At 37.0% G+C, this 12,356-nt stretch overlaps 1 protein-coding gene across 1 annotated transcript in view; it reads left to right on the top strand.

Moving 5' to 3' along the window:
• The window catches only part of LOC131033138 (protein ABC transporter 1, mitochondrial), a 200,741-nt gene that overhangs the window by 86,412 nt on the left and 101,973 nt on the right, over positions 1-12,356 (top strand). The gene's annotated exons all lie outside the window — the stretch shown is intronic.

The following is a 12,356-nucleotide window of genomic DNA, read 5'->3' as shown; positions in this document are numbered from 1 at the left end:
TCTTGGAGAGGGCACCGTGTACCCTTTCTTTGCAACTGTCATTGCTGTGACCAAATACTCCTGATATGGACTCCTTTGTGCGTGCCTTATCTCTTTGTGCACCTCCTTGTTCCACCTTCTAGCTTCTAATGAAGGTTGTTATAGTACCAAAAAATTGTGCATACCTTATTTGCTTTGTGTGCCTTGTTCTACCTTGTAGCTTGCAATGAAGGTTGTGTTGCATGTACATTTCTAGGCACAAAAAAGCCTTGTCACTAAGCTCTACTCAAGTTGGATGAGCTGGATGTGCCACATATGTGTGGACCATGACTAGAGCCCACAATGTTTGTTGTATCTACATTGGATTCTGTTGGCAAATTACGAGCAATGATTGCTTATGCCTTGGCCCTTCTCAATTTCTTTTCATCTAAAAAATGTAAGAAGTGTCATCATCTCTTGTTCCCTCTTATGGGGCCGCTACATATGGCTTGGAATCACAATTAGGAATACATGAAAGATGGTATTTGGGGCGATTGATACCTCCAATAAATCTTCTTCAAGCACTAGGTACAAATCGCATTCCCCACTATTGGTCCCATTCTTACATATTTCCAAGCAAGGTCATAGCATCCTGGGGGATTAGTTCCAACGAGATGCCTTCCAATTGTTGAGTGCAAACTTGATGTAGAGTCCAATGCCATTGTATGCTATCTTGCAATGTTGATAAAAACATAAAAATAGTGCTTAAAAAAAGATAACAATTCGAGTATGATTCAATTTTTATTTTTCTAATGTAAAATTTACATGCATTTGAAAAATTTAAATGTAATATAGTAATATGGTAATTGGATTAATGAGTTTTCCAGAAATAACATCTTTTAAACCTAATAAAGAATAAACCTTATATCCAGAAAAAATATAATTTTTTAAAAAATGATCCAAATCAATGTATATCATTTATATTTACACAAATTGAGTCAATTCAGTGCAATAAAATATGTAAATTTTACATGCTAAAAATTAGAAATAATTTATAAATTTATATATACGACGAAAAAGAAAAAAAAAATTACCCTGATGCAAATTTGAAATTCCAGAATATTGTTCTTGAAATCTCCTAAAAAATTGTTCCAATTTGCTCTAGGATGCTCTAATGTTTTTGTGAGTGTTCAACATGGGGTCTTAAAGGCAAAAATTGTGTTTTTCCATGTTTGGCAAGTGTTTTCTTCTGTGGCAAGTTAACTGGTCAGATTTGTCAAAAAAAATTGTTGAGTTTTAGAAAGAAATTCAGTGTCGAAATTTGGCAATTACTCAGTGATAGGAAAAACTTGCGAGTTCTTGGTGACTTGCCAAGTTTGTAGTCTACTGATCCTATCTATCTATATGTTAAGAGAAATTCTGATTTTGAGTTTAATATGATGTGAAAGGTTGTGACCCTTGCAAAGGGCAGGCATGACCAAGGGAGGGTGACTCTCCCTCAAATTGGAGGTTATAAGGGGAGAGGGTTTCATTTGAAGAGGATTGTTAAGGAAGATTGTGACCATTCTTTAAGGACAGCAACTTCCAAAAGTTGTCTCACTTGAAAGAGACATGAAGATATAAAAGGCAGAAGACCGCGATGGAAGGAACCATTAAGCAATCATTTCAAGGAACATCAAACCTCATAAGGAGGAAACAATATCCAGCAAATAGACCAAGCCATCAAGGGAAGAATAATACTTTCAGCAGCAAAAGAGAATAGAACAGTCTTCAGAAATCAAGCACATAAATCAACTCAGGAATCTCTATATGTTGCAGACATTGGCGATCTTCTCCATTTATGTTATGCATGAGATGAGTGCTTAGTGTATGCATGATGAAGATATTATCTAGCATGTAATTCCTTATGTGTTTGGCATATATAATAATATAATATGCATATGTCTTCAATAAGTCTGTTTGTAAAACCCATAATGTATAGAAGGGAGGAGGTGTAAGGAAGGGGGAAATCATGAGGATTGCCATCTAGGTAGGATACCTCGAGTGGATGTCCATGTTGCTTGCCATTGGGACCAAGATGGCCAAAGCTCTGTGCTTGGACTTAGATAGGACAATCGAGGAACCTCCATTATGACCTCCTCTTTGACTCTATAATGATGGCTATTAATCTTAGGAGATGAAGCATGGATAGGGAAAGCATGCACAAGCACCCCACTAGGCAGGATACCTTGAGTGGATGTCCATGTTGCCTTCCATCGGGGCCAGGAGGGCCAAAGTTCCGCACTTGGGCTTAGTGTGGGAAGGCTTCAGGTGGACCTATCATGCTTCTTCCCCCAAACCCTAATGTTTTTGAATATATATATATATTTCTTATGATTGCAGGATTCAAATCCAAGATCACATTAACTAAAAAGATATTTACTTGGTAAGATGTAACCCTAACCCTAATTTGTTGGAAATGTGATTCTAGGGCAAATTAGGAAGGGAACATTACATTTCTATAGCAGATTTTAAAACTTTGTTGTAATAGCTTTATGCGAGCTTTGAGAGCTAGTAGAATGAGCAATGATTATGGTAAGAGCCAAAAACTAAAATTTGCTTAGCTAAAAGAGGTTTCTAGGATAATATGATACGTCGAGCTTAAAATATAGGATATATGCATCAAACCATCATCAACTTAGAAAATAGGAACCAATCACCAAATAGGCCAAATCCAAGAAAACTAATCATTAACCATTTATTGGGACACAAAGAATGGTCATAGGTGATGCCACCATTGATTATAATCAAAATTGTGTGGCATTGCAAAGCAAATATTGTGAAATTTTGGAAAAATTAGTGTTGATGCTGTTGATGTCCTTAGAAGGCAAGTGTTAGGTTTGAGGGGAAGCATGCTTTAGGAATGTATAGGTTTGCACAACGCAGAAATGATCATCAATTTAACATAATCATAAAATAAGTAGCACATTTGCCCTCAAAGCAAGAGAAATCACCTATGAAAAAGCAAGTTGGTAAAGCACTTAGAAGAAAGGATCAAAATGGGATACTATATTGTTGATGGTACTTGAAAAAGGGCCAAAACTAGGGAACAAGATGCTCTTAGGGAAAAGATAAATGCTGAAGGAGAAGAGAATTTTGTTACTTTCAGGGTCATCAATAATCTAAGTTGTTGTTGTGAGCCCTAGATTGCCATGATCTTGTCAATTAGTTGGGATATTTTAAGCTGCAGTATGCAGAGTTTGGAGGGACAGATTGAGTAAGCAGGGAGAATGTATTTCGATTCTCAGCAATGGGATGATTGGTCTCAGTGGTGACAAGACATGTAAACTAAGCAAAATCTTTGACCATGGATACTGAATAGAAAACCCAAAAGACCAAGGCTCAATTATGAGGAAAGCACACACATGCAGAAGAAAACAAACAATTAGGGCAAAAACAGTGTGCCTGTATTGAAATTCTCAAGATCACGAGACTTAGTGAGGCCCATATCCAATCGATGGTCATGGTCAATGGATCTGGAAATCAGTGTTAGAGATAGCCACCAAAGGCAGTATCCCTGTTGCAAGAAGCAAATGATATTTATAAGCAGAGATGTTTTGTCCTAACTTTCCATTAGATGAAATGAGGAGGGCATGTTAGGAGTTTTGAGGTAATGTCTAAAAAAAGTTCCAAGAGGAGGCCAAGAAATCTGATAGAATTTATAGAGGTGTGTGTGAAGAGACATTGTAATGTCCCCACTTTGAAATAAAATTTAATAAAAAATGATAATAATAAAATTAAAATATTTAAAATTAAATTAAAATATAAAATAATATAATTAAATATGATTAATTAAAAATTAATTAAGTTAATGAAAAGTCAGAAGACATGAAAGGAAAAGTTGTGACTCCCTCAACAATGAGATATAAAAGGGAGAAGAGAACCTCATATGAGAGGGGGGATAATTTGGAAATGAGAAGTGCAGATCTAATTTAAATAATAAGTGCAGATCTGATTATGAGAGGTTGTGTCCCTTTCAAAGGGCAGAAATAATGAAGAGTTGCACTCTATCAAAGGGAATGGTGAAAGGGTGTGTCTCGTGTGAAAGGGCATACATGATGAAGAGGTGTGACCTCTCCCTCAATTGGGAGATATAAAGGAAAGGAATCAAAAGCATCTAGTAAGAGCACCATGGATCAGATCAGATCAGAACTGTTATTAAGTTACAGGCACTAACATCCTTGTTCTTGGTGGTATGCATGGGGATGTGTTTAATAAGTATCCTTGACATATGAAGCCCAATAATGTTCTTATGCAGAATTAATAGTAATACTAATATGGACTGCAATATGTATGATAGTCATACTTAATTTCATATACATATTCATAATACATAAGAAATATATATACTTATAGTCTAAATCATGTTATTACTTTCTGTATTTAAGAAGATGGGATTGAGATGTTCTAAAGAGGGGCAGTCTAAATCCAATCAATAGGTTAAGTCCCAAGATAGGGTGGGGATCAGCGACCAATAAGCCTTGAGGGTATAGACCCAAGATAGGTAAGGGCTTGGATTTGTAAACTTTGAGGGAACCTATTGTAGTTGGTCTCTAAGCGCTTTGGTAACATATGTAAACCCTTCTCCCCTAAAACTTAAGTAGTAGCAGGTTTTGATATCTATATTAAGAACTATGAATAATGAAATTAATTAGCTAATGAGGAAAATAGACAAGCACTTGTTAATAACTTATTGAAGAAAATCTATCAATTTTAGTATATTTAAATAGATCAGGTAGGGGACATTACAAATGGTATCAGAGCCTTGATCTTGTCATCCTGCAGGGTAAACATGAATCAATAAAACATTCTAGTTGATAAGAAAGAAACTAACTATACATGTATTTGCGTGTATGCTTTGTGTTTGTATATATCCATGTGTATGCTCCGTGTTTGGTTCATGCCTGATGTTTCCAGCACTTTCATTACATGTGTGTTTCCAATACCATTTCATATTGGGAGTCATTTTGAACACTCCATGATCATTGCTTGAGGACAAGCAATCTTGGGTGGGGCAGATTGTAATGTCCCCACTTTGAAATGAAATTTAATAAAAAATGATAATAATAAAATGAAAATATTTAAAATTAAATTAAAATATAAAATAATATAATTAAATGTGATTAATTAAAAATTAATTAAGTTAATGAAAAATCAAAAGACATGAAAGGAAAAGTTGTGACTCCCTCAACAGCGAGATATAAGAGGGAGAAGAGAACCTCATATGAGAGCGGGGATAATTTGGAAATGAGAAGTGCAGATCTAATTTAAATAATAAGTGCAGATCTGATTATGAGAGGTTGTGTCCCTTTCAAAGGGCAGAAATAATGAAGAGTTGCACTCTATCAAAGGGAATGGTGAAAGGGTGTGTCTCTTGCCAAAGGGCATACATGATGAAGAGGTGTGACCTCTCCCTCACATTGAGAGATATAAAGGAAAGGAATCAAAAGCATCTAGTAAGAGCACCATGGATTAGATTAGATCAGAACTGTTATTAAGTTACAGGCAGTAACATCCTTGTTCTTGGTGGTATGCATGGGGATGTGTTTAATAAGTATCCTTGATATATGAAGCTCAATAATGTTCTTATGCAGAATTAATAGTAATACTAACATGGACTGCAATATGTATGATAGTCATACTTAATTTCATATACATATTCATAATACATAAGAAATATATATACTTATAGTCTAAATCAAGTTATTACTTTCTGTATTTAAGAAGATGGGATTGAGATGTTCCAAAGAGGGGCAGTCTAAATCCAAGCAATAGGTTAAGTCCCAAGATAGGGTGGGGATCAGCGACCAATAAGCCTTGAGGGTATAGACCCAAGATAGGTAAGGGCTTGGATCTGTAAACTTTGAGGGAACTTATTGTAGTTGGTCTTTAAGCGCTTTGGTAACATATGTAAACCCTTCTCCCTTAAAACTGAAGTAGTAGCAGGGTTTGATATCTATATTAAGAACTATGAATAATGAAATTATTCAGCTAATGAGGAAAATAGACAAGCACTTGTTAATAACTTATTGAAAAAAATCTATCAATTTTAGTATATTTAAATAGATCAGGTAGGGGACATTACAGACATTAGCAGTGCACAATAGTGTTTAGAAGACCTAAGATATGGTTCTTAGCATTGAACAATGCAAACAACAAAGAACCCGTTGATGTGTCTTTTATACACGATCAAACACAGAATAAAATACCCAAATGTACCTTATCCTCTCTTGAACAAAGTTTCCCCGAATGTTGAAGATTTCGCCTAAGGATCAATCGAGGCAACTCCAAGGTTCTAGTATGTAGGTTCTCTACATGTGGATAAGCACTAATGTTCGTTGTGTTTGCTGTTTCATCAAGGGGCCTTACGTACTTTCTATGAAAGCTGGTTCTTGCAACTACTTAACCAATGAGGAACTGGATTTCCCTAATACTAACTCATGTTTCAAAAAAAGGACAAAAGATAAGGGATTAGAGAGGGCTATGCTAAACTAAGCCTATGAATGACTTAAATGAAGGGCAATCTTCGTGAAACTCTACCAATCTCAGTATTGCCATAGAACAACAACTCTACTGGAATTAGTGCGATCTTCTAAGGGAATTCAAAGATTTTCAAATCATTCATGAACATAGATACTATCAATAGGATACATATCAATATTCGAGTAATGATTGAACCCTAAACAATTTCAATATCTCCAGTTGACCACACAGGGCACACTTACAATCAGTAAGAGGCTAGTGGTTTGGACTATAAGCTTCACTAAAAGATGAAGCACAACATTTATCACTCAATTTAACTCTAACATCTAAATACTATCTCCAATAAAAAGTGATTCAAGAAGATAAACAACCATGTAAGAAGCCACAAAGATTGCAATAAAACACCATAATTTCAATGTTTCGTTAATCTCATAGCAAAATATAACAACAATTGCTCAACTTTCTCTCTTCACCAAATTTGTATTCTCTATGAATAACTACTACTTTTCTTCTGCTAATAACCTCATTCTTCTTAACCCCCTACAAATGAATTGAGTGAGAGCTTATATAGCATTCTCAAATACAATGAATGGCCCAGATTTAAAGAAGATCAAAGGCTTAGATTTTGACACCTAAACCCTAATTAGGGTTTGTTACAAAAATAACCCTATTTAGATAAGCATTATCATAACATAGACAATAGAAATTGGCATGAATAACGAGGAAGCATCCTCCAATAGGGATTGAATCGCCACATCATTTCATAACAACTTTTCATCTAGAATTTTGTTCCCTTTTCCTTGTTCCTTTCTGGCATATTCAATGAATTTGGATGTAATCCCTTCAATCTCTGCAATGGGAATCTAAGGCAGGCTCTTCATTCGCTCTTCCAAGTGAAGGACCTCATCAAAGGCCGCAAGAAGAGTCATCTCCCATCCGTGCTCCAACTCTTTTGTTTTCTCAATCAGGAACATAGTAGTATACATCTGATCTCGCTGCTCTTCTGAGATTATGCTATCTTCTCTACAAAAGATGACCTTGATCCTGTCCTCCAATTCTTGGATATCCACATCTGTTTCAATCTCTATCCTTCTATCAAGGATTGCACATAGTACATCAAACACCTTATCCTGAATAGGATGGATAGTGTCCTCAACTCGGCTGCACCTACTATTGATGTCCTTGAAAAGAACCTCCTTCATTTGGAGCAAGGTTGACCATTGTAGGAGATTACGGGTTCCACCATTAACTATCTTTTCTTGTGCTAAAACCTGTCTTGATGTCTTCCTTACCATTTGCAATACTGGGATGGTAATATCTCTAATGTGAGTGAATGCATCGACAATTACCACTAGATTATGAATGATCTCAAGGACTTGGATGGCCCTGTGGATTGTTTTCATCATTCTTCCAACAAATTCCTTGGCTACCATGTAGGATCTATCAATCCATGTATCCATGAGTTGGGCTGAGTTCTTCATCTTTTCTGCCTGATTTATTGACTCAAGAGGGAGTGCCTGCAAGGGTGAGACTATTGGATCTTGCTGCCCTAATGGCTCATTAAGTTGGCTAAAATAATCCCTCCAAGCATTGATCCCCTTTTCCAACCTTTTATTCTTATCTATCTCTTCTTTTAGCTTATCATTGACTGCCCTCACTGAATCAGTCACATCTTCCATGGCTTGCTCAGAGGTAAGTGGACCAAGATCAAATGTCTCTAAATCATACTCTTCTACCATGATCTCATCATCATACTTGTCCACCGCTGGTGTAGCTATCTGTATCTTTGTGGAGCCTATATCATCTCTAATCACCTTAGATATCTTTGTAGCTTTCTTCTTTTCAATCCCCTCTTGAGACTTGCTTAGAAGACTTTCCAAATCAAATACTTGATCCTCTTCTTCAACCACAACTTCCCTTGTAAGTCTTTCTCTGAGCCAATCTGGAATGGAAGATTTTCCTTCTTTTACTTGCACTTCCTCAGGCAGTGGCCGCTCGCCTCTAAAAGGAGATGTCGCTTCATCATCATTTCTTTTTTCTTGCTGATCATTATCACAAACTTGGAGAGGAAGAGATTGACTTGATGATTGTTGAAGTGTCTTTCCTTTGTCTTGTTTATCATTCTGTACTGTGGACTCCATAGACTCATCTATCTCATACACCTTCTCTCTTTGATCCTCTCCTTGACTTACCTTTTTTTCATGTCTAGAAGAAGTACTAGAGTGATGATCAGGATTCGCCTTTTGTTTCTTCTTGGACGATTCTCTCTTTTCAGGTCCCTCCTTTCTCTTCGACCCCTTAGAATGAGAAGTGTTCTCACTTGCACTCGCTTCTCCTCCTTTCGTTCTTGTTTCTAAGCTGAATGTCATAGCTATGTTTTGTTCCTTCAACTTTTGATGCTGGACATCCACCCATCTGCGAGTACAACTCAAGACTGGATCCATCAATGCTCTCAAGTCCGTGACCTCTTGCTCATCCCAATCAATCTTCACTTCTTTATCTTCTTTCTCATAGGAAGATTGATGATATCGGCCACTGTCTTGTGCCTGATCTGCTACTCTATAGATCTTACATTTCCTAATGAGATCGAGGGATAATCGAGAGTGCATCTTTCTTTTTACCTCTACATCATCCTGAACATTCATCTAGAAGTCTTCTACTTGAAATACATGCTTGTACTTCTTCCTGACTATTTCTTCTATATGACCATTAAGATCAAAATTATCTCTCGAAGCAAAAGATGTGAATGAGTAGAGAGATAGCTTCTTTTCTGCATCTTCAGCTGCTTGAGAATTAGGACAAACTTCAATTGAATTTCCAAGTGAAATGGGTATAGGGATACCATTCTCATGCTTATGTCTTGATGCCTTAGCACAAGCTGCCAACTGTCTAGTCACTTCAAGTAATATTACTCTATCCTAGGATACCTTGGCAACATATAAGGAGTTGAAGGACATCCATGAATTTTGATGTAGGTGAATTTAGGAAATTGAATGAACCATGCACCATGTTTTTTCACAAGCTCTTGTGCCTCTTGAGACAATCGTTGGTGAATTCCTCCTTGTAGTGTCTTGGTGATATGCATTGTGAAAGTATCGTTGACTAGCTTGTAGTAATTCTTAGGTGGATGATGCAATTGGGCATAAGAATCACATACTCTTATCTCTCTGGGCCCTTTCCCAACAACTCCTCTGTGTGGTAGTTCCGCATACTCAAAACATCTGGCTAGAGAATATATAACATATGAGCTCATGTGGAATGACTTAGTAGGGACTGACCTCCTCAATTACACATCTAGGTTGTTACTTATAATCCTGGCCCAATTGAACATCCCTTTCCCTTGAACGATCACTTGTATAAAGAAGAATATCCACTTGTCGAAAAAGAATGCTTGAGAGGCACCTATAATTCGATTAAGCATGGTTATCAAGTCTCTAAATTCTTCTTGGAAATCAATTCTGTGAGGGGTATTAGGTATGTTATTTAGGCGAGGCCTACTCTTGAGCAACCAATTCTTATTGACGAAATTTAGACAAGTATCAGGATCATCTTCATCGATAGACTTGGCTCCTTCTAGGCTCTTGTAGATCATATCGCTCTGCTCTGGAAGATGAAAAGCTTCACTTATAGCTCCCTCTGAGAGATAGGTGAGGATAGTCCCATCTTTGGCCACAATTGTCCTTGAATGCGAATCATAGTGCCTGGCACATTCGATCATTAGCTCATGACATCTGATTGTGGGAGGGAAACTTGCTGCCTTGATGATTCCACTCTCGATTATCTTCTTGGCTATGGATGATGGCTTGCCGATATAGGGTGCTTCTTGAAACTTCTTCACATTGAAGTTTCCTAAGTTGGTGTCTCCAATATTGCTCCACTTGGACGTGATCCTCGTCTCCAAGTCGTCACTCCTTTGATCTTCCTTAATGAGGGCTTGCCGAGTAGAGGATCCGCTTGCCTTGGGGTTTGCCATTTATCACTTACATAGATACCTTAAGTTAGTGTTTTAAAGGGACAGGTCACAAAGATGATTAAATCAAGACCTTAAAAAAAAGCAGCTATGCCTATACTATGAACTTCAATTTGAAAATGAAAATGGTAAGCCTTTAAAATTATGAATTTTCAAATTGATATCACATATGAATCAAGCTATATCATGAAGACCTAACTTTACAAAAATAATCTTCATTGAAGTAAATCAGATCTTCATCCAAATTTAGACATTGAACATACCTCAATCTTGATCTTTGAGCTTTGAAAGGAATGAACCTGAAAAGAGGGGTAAATAATGTTTTTCTATTGAATTTACCTCCTTCCTAAATGCTGTTCAAAGAAGTTCGCTCTCCTAAAAGCTTCAGGTCTGCACCTTAAGTAAATCAAATTCACCCTCGGAGGATTGCTGATCTTCTAGTTCGTCCTTGAGAGGATCAGGCCTGAGATTAAAAGTGTTGAATCTGCCTGGATCTGCCTTAATATGATATGTCTTTTGCCTTCTCAATCACCAATCCACTCAATAAAATCTGCCTTTGAAATTTGTTTTGATAAGTTCAGCTACTACTGTTCCCTCTCCCTTTTGATTTCGCCCTTTGGGGATTCAAACCTGAAATTTGCTTCCTAATTGCTGGAATTCACTTCTTCAAATGTGCTCCTCAAATTCGCTCTAAGGAAGAAATCGTTTGAGTGAATGATTAATGCTTTTAGGATCCACTCTCCTTTATAGGCGCCTTCACCCCTCATCTAAAAAGGCCGACTTTGCTATATATATATTTTTTATCATTACACCTTCTTGAGCTGGCCGACTTTGTATTAAAATTTTAAAAAAAATGCTTTGGCGCCAAAGGGTGAATATTTGAAATTTTGAATCTAGCAAGTGTTTAATTTAGGCGAATTTGCTTCCTTAGTTGCTCAAAATAAGGTTTGATTATCAATTTGAGTGAGGAATAAAGTGTTTTGAGGAATAAAGTGTTTTGAGGAAATTCGCTCTTGTACCTTTGAAAGGGACAAGAGCGAACTAGAGGTATGAGGCTTGGACAAGCATTAAAACACTTTAACATCACCTTCATCCATGTTGTTCTACCCTTGGGGCTTGCTTGGAAGACATCTTGGAGATCTCCTTGCGCAAATTTTGATGTTCAAAGGCAACTATAAGCAAACTTGTTTGTGTATCCTTGGAAGGACAGGTCCTATTGAGGAAATTTCGCTCTAGACCCTTTGAGAGGGTCAAGAGCGAATTTTACTTTCCTAGACTCAATTTACACTCAACTTGCCTTGGACTTGTCTTTTCACCCTTACCTTATCAAGATCAAGTCAATTCTCCTTCAAAAACTCTTGGGAATGAATTAGTTTTAAGGTTTGAGCAAAGTATAATGCTTTATGAAGAAATTCGCTCTAGACCCTTTGGAAGGGTCAGGAGCGAGTTTGCTTTTCTAGGCTCAATTCACATGCCTTTTCATTTAGGTTTGTTTTAGACTTGATTTTTGAATCTCTCCCTTGCCATGCATGACATAATGTTTCTAGTGAAGAACTAGGTCATTTGGGGAATTTAGCTTTGGACCCTTTGAGAAGGTTAGGAGCTTAGATAAATTTCGCTCTGGACCCTTTGGAAGGGTCAGGAGCGAAATTTGCAATTATGCTCAATTCCTTCACATTTAGTGATCATGACCTACTCAAATGCATGCCCAAGGGTGCCTCTAAGTTCAATCAACCTCAATTAAATCTTTGGAACCTAAGCTTGATGCAAAGAAGGGAGATCTAAGGAAATTCGCTCTGGACCCTTTGGAAGGGTTAGGAGCAAAATTTGAGGAATTAGCCTTAGATATCATTCAAACATTCAACACTTCACCCTCATTCACATTGCTCTCACCTTAGGACATGCT

Source organism: Cryptomeria japonica, chromosome 4 (genome assembly GCF_030272615.1).
Source record: "Cryptomeria japonica chromosome 4, Sugi_1.0, whole genome shotgun sequence".
In the NCBI taxonomy this organism is placed as follows: Eukaryota; Viridiplantae; Streptophyta; class Pinopsida; order Cupressales; family Cupressaceae; genus Cryptomeria; species Cryptomeria japonica.
Note: the sequence above shows the minus strand (reverse complement) of the source record. Positions and strands in the feature narration are given on the sequence as shown.